At 30.5% G+C, this 5,654-nt stretch overlaps 1 long non-coding RNA gene across 1 annotated transcript; it reads left to right on the forward strand.

Moving 5' to 3' along the window:
• The first annotated feature begins 263 nt into the window (after nucleotides 1–263).
• LOC107025631 lies at nucleotides 264–3,643 on the forward strand. Its single transcript, XR_001457433.2, has 3 exons — nucleotides 264–464; nucleotides 998–1,128; nucleotides 3,377–3,643. It is a non-coding gene; the product is annotated as an uncharacterized LOC107025631 (long non-coding RNA).
• Nucleotides 3,644–5,654: the final 2,011 nt, after the last annotated feature.

Here is a 5,654-nt window from a genome sequence, read left to right on the forward strand (position 1 = left end):
TATATATATATATATATATATATATTCAAAGCCAACAAGTAAAGGGACGAACACTGCAACGTGCAACGATATATCTCCCCCTATTTAGAAAGGACAGTTTATAAGGACGAACACTGCATTAAAATGTGGTACAAAAAGAATTGTAAAATGTACATCAAATAGAAATTGAGTTGTAAAAGTAGGGTTAAAATAGTAAAATCATATATTTTTCTTTCAAAAGTACATAGCCTGTACTGCTTTATGCAGAAGCACGTGCAACACTATTTCCCATGTAAAATATGAAACATCTTACCTTTTGCTTTACTCTCCCTTCTCTCCCACTTTCTTCTTCTTCCTTCTTTCAAGAATCTAGAGTGTTCTCCACATCTATTCTCACCCTTGCTCATTTGCTCTTTATCAAATTCTGATATCGTGTTTAATCTCTGTTTAGCCCTCCAATTCTTCTTCGTACCTGTTGTATTACGGTGAGTTTTTTTTTTATGATTTTTCTACTCTCATATAGTCCTAAACTTGAAAAACTGACCTATAATGGTAGCTATTTTAGATGTATGTATCATCAATTGTATCTAATTTACTCATGCATGTTCGAAAATAGAAATAAATACATAGATGACTTTGGACCCTTGATGAACATAGTGCATCCAAAATTTTCACTTTTTCAATAGTCTTGCATGCACATAGTTATGGTATTTCTACTTATTTTGGGGTTAACACTCAAAAGGTGAAGAAGAGGAAATAGTTGAACGTGCAGATGAAGTTTGGCTTATTTTTGGGGACAAAACAATTGACTTCAGTCCAAGTTTGCCAGTGTTGTTCTTACTGTAGAGAGATTAGAGTGGAGGACAGAGTTAAAGATGGAATCCCTCACTTTATAGATATGCAAATGTTCTGTTAATTGATTATTCTGCTCATGCATGATTTTTTTCTCATTATTTTGTAGTATCAACTATCAAGTTCTTAAATACTAATTTTTTTGGCCAATATAATATTTTTGCAGATAATGATTGTGGCCACGTGTTTGACGAAATTCCCCAATGAAGGCAATACTTATGTGTTACGAAAATTGATCAGTTTCAATAGCTGGGTTTATCTTGGCAGATGTTAATGAAGTTGAACTATCTACTAAGGGTGAGTAAATGTTTATCCTCTTGATGAAACTGATAAGACACTTGTAAAAAATAATCGATATGCTTAATTGATACTATACTTCCCATCAACAGAATGTATGGGAGCGAGAAAGGGTAATGGAATCTTAAAAAAAGGAGTAATATTTTCAGTAAGCTTACTTCTTCCCATTAGACTGAGCTTAAATGTGACTAGGTGATAGTGACATGTTAATAAACATCAAGTTGAACTAAGGACATATGTTAACTAATGCTTTAACCCAAATTTATTTTACAATATTTTGATGGCTGATTTTGTTAGTTGTTTATTTATTTATTTATTTTATACTAAGTGCTTCACAATCAATTTCAAATTAGGCATCATGGAATTTTCTTTGGTGGGTGGTGTTTCCTCTGTCAAAAGTCTTTTAAAAGGCATCATTTGCTTTTTTGAATCTTCATGTTTTCTCTCCTTCAACAATAATTTCACATTTCACTTTCGGTATTTGTGCTTCCCTTCAAACTTAGTTATAAGAAGTATTAAAACTTAACCCGTGTTACCAAGTGTTTTGAGTGATTTCTTTGAGATTAGTATCCACATCTAATGCAGTATGTTGGCCGTGATGATTATGAATACTTTCAACTAGAAGTATTAAAACTTAACCCGTGTTACCAAGTGTTTTGAGTGATTTCTTTGAGATTAGTATCCACATTTAATGCAGTATGTTGGCCGTGATGATTATGAATACTTCCAACTTTCTTTCAGTTTCTATTTTATTTGATCATTTTGAGTAAATTAATGACTTGGGTCTGCCTGGTTGATATCTTGAGCTTAACAGTAACTTGTATAACAGTCTAAGAGTTTATGTGACTTATCTTTATAATTGTAGTCATTAGATATAGAATTTAATTGCTAATTGAATCTTTTACTTTGAATTCGGATGTTTGGCTTTACAAAAGCACAAATTAAACAATTACATACAAGAAACTATTTCATAGATGCAAAGTGACATAAATGAACCAAGAAGAGAGAAAGAGCAGAACAAAATGTCGGAGGATGAAGATGGAAAAAAGAAAAAATTAGGAAGAATTAATAGTGTCCAGTTCTTTCAGACATATTATCAAACAATATTAGTGTGTTAGTGTGAAAAGCATGCACTTAATAACATGCTAATAGAATATCCAACAGAAAAGGAAAGTACAAAGTAGCCATACAAAACAAATTTAGAACCTCTTTATTTCATGTAGTGTGAAAGGCTTGCTAAAAATATTTGTACAAACAAGAAAGTCATAAAAAATTTGAAGAAAATCAGGTTTATCATGCCTCTGTTTGCATCTTTCGGACTATCTGGTTAGAAAGAAAAGAGAGATGTTTTTGAAAGACCAAAAATTCATGTCTTTTGTAAACAATAGATGCCTTCAGAATTAGTGTTTTGATGTAGCAGACATGGTAGATGATATTTCTCAATAATTACAGTTCATTGAGTATTTGACAATATATCAGCTTTTGTTAATGTATTTTATCTTGTTGTGGATGTAAGCGTACTTCTGCTAAACCATCTTATATCCTTCTGTCGTAATATTTTTTGTTCACCACTGTTTAAAACTTTGCTATGTTTGTGTCAAATATGGTGCTTACAGATGATGAAAATCAACACAATTTTTCATTCCTGTCAAACCTTGACAGAAGTAAGATGTTCAATATTTGTATATATTATATAGTCATAAATGTTGACTGATGTGTTCTATATAGATTTACTTTAAGACAACCCTCATTTTAGTAAAATACTATGTCCAGTTGTTTTCTTCTACATACTTCAAAATGATTTTTTTTTGTTATAGTATAATCGACTTATGTATTGCTAACGATCCTGACTTTATTTCTGCCAATTATCTCATGTGTTATTGCCTATTTACATATAGGACAATGACAACATCCAGCTGATATGAATTTGAATATTGTATTTTCATTTTTTAACATACCTTAATTTGTCTAATTAGAGGAACTTCCTCACTTGATTTTGTGACTTTTGCTTAATGAAGTTTTTGGATTCTCAGTCGATTCAAGTTTGCTCAATAGGGAGAATGAAATGAATCAGTTAACTTTTTGTCAAGGAAATGAATCAGTTAACTTTTTGTGAAGCCTTTGTTATTTAGCTTCGCTGATAATATTATATCCCACATTTTTTTGTCATATATACTTTTCCAACGGTTTCACTTTTATCATTAACAACTCAACTTTCTAAATTTACTAACACTAACAATTTTCTCAGGAACCCCTAACAACTCCCTATGCTATGGTTTTGGGATGATGAAGAAGATCAGCAACTAAAAATGAACAGCAGCATCCTCTACATATGATATGATAAACAATCACATGTTGATCTCATATGTCAAAAAAAATATTTTGATTTTATTATCTTAGTTAATATGGATCATCTTGATGTCCAATATCAGTTGATTAATACTGATATTTTGACTATTGGGCCCGTGCTTGCCACGGGCCACCCCCAAGTTTAACACCAAAGATTTTAAAGAAATCCTCCATTATATATAATTTGGAATATTTACTCATTTAGTCCCTTAGTTGATAATATGTATTAAGTTTGATCCTTACAATATTTTGTTGTTATTGTATCGATAATAGATTTAATTTTTAATTATATGATCTTTGAATATTTAATATTGAAAAAATATAATATTTGAACTTTTTTATGACTATTTTATCCTCCAAAAACCGAATACCAATAAAACTTAATATGATACATCGATAATTAAATAGTTTAGCGCTTAATAATTTATTATTAATTATTTTTGGAGGTTAAATTTACTCAACCAAAAATGATAAGGATACAATTATAATTTATTGGTATTTGAGGGATTAAAAGTGCTAATTCCCCTAATGATGTAGGTGTTCTTTTCAAAATTAAATTCTTCAAATTTTATTTTTTTGACCTATTTAGAAAGGACAGTTTATAAGGACGAACACTGCATTAAAATGTGGTACAAAAAGAATTGTAAATTGTACATCAAATAGAAATTGAGTTGTAAAAGTAGGGTTAAAATAGTAAAATCATATATTTTTCTTTCAAAAGTGCATAGCCTGTACTGCTTTATGCAGAAGCACGTGCAGCACTATTTCCCATGTAAAAATCTGAAAAGTTAAACCTCTGTATAATATTGTAGGTAAATGAGAATGACACGTGGTTTGGCCCAAAAAAAGTGTTAGTACACGTGTCTCACCTCAATAAAAATAAATGCCAAATATGCAGTACAATTTACCCAACATCTTGTACAATTAAATAATGCATTGTTCGTCCACTCAAACTCCCTGATGGCTGAATCTCATGAGGAGTTGTCTTGTCCAAATACACAAATTATTAAGAATGGCTCATGCCTTAACAGAGATCAAAAACTTGCTTTGATTACTGAGGTTAGTAAAAATAATAAAATATTTTAAATAAAATACCAATAAAATTAAATAGGGAGAATATACATGTATGACGATAAAAAAGTAATAAATACTTAATATGGGACTCATGTCTTATGAAATTAATGAAAAAACAAAAAATTAGAACCCACCATATTCTTAATGGCAGACATAGTTTGTAATTAAATAGAAAAGGATGGACTTTTAAAAAGTTTTTGCTGATGTCCAAATAACAAAGCAAGAAGTACAAATTTTCTAAGAAAGTTTATAACACTGCATATGTGTTTGTACGGAAAACAATTTTAGTTGTTCTTAAAGTTTTCTAAAATTTGTGAATTGATTTAGGGGTAAATTGGTACTTGCCCCTCTACAATAGAAAGGCATGTGAATTTGCATTTTCTCGCATTTTTATGATATATATTCTCTTTTTGGTGTTCGAACAGTGCATCACATGGTGGTACAAAGAGCAACTTTATTGGTTCAATTTTTCAAAAAGTAGAAAATATTGATTTCCGATCTAGATACAAGTTCTGAAAATTCACTTAGTATTTTAATTTCAATTTTTGAGTGTCCTTTGGAGTTATATTACTCATAATGTTTAAGGTTTTTGTTTGTTTACTTATTGCCCCTGCAGTAGTTATCTGTCTATATTATTTCTTTATTTTGACATACCTTTAAATCTTGGCTCATGTTAATTACCAGGGTGTGTGGAACACGTTTCAACTAATTAAGGTAGGATTTGATGGAAAGTAAATTATTGACTGAAAATTATTGTTGGGTTTTAAAGTGAACAGAAAGGAAGGGTTGTGACTCTTTGATACGCTCAAACTTACTACTCAAATGAGAAGTAAAACGGTCGCGTCAAGTAAATAACCCAACTAGTGAGGTTGGGATCGTTCCCACGAGGAAAATAGTCTAGACTTAACTTCAACTTGTTTATTACTATTGTTCGGTTGATGACTTCCTTGGAAAGTAAAAAACATAAAAAGGGGGTTTTGTATTTCCTAATAAGTAAAAATAACTAGCAAAATTGAAATAGACACTTAATGAGTTTGAAAGTTGGGTTTTAATCAGTTAATCAAAGTAACTAGGGTTTACGTGTTCCCCACAGGTTCATAACT

The sequence above is a fragment of the Solanum pennellii genome, chromosome 7, assembly GCF_001406875.1.
Source record: "Solanum pennellii chromosome 7, SPENNV200".
In the NCBI taxonomy this organism is placed as follows: Eukaryota; Viridiplantae; Streptophyta; class Magnoliopsida; order Solanales; family Solanaceae; genus Solanum; species Solanum pennellii.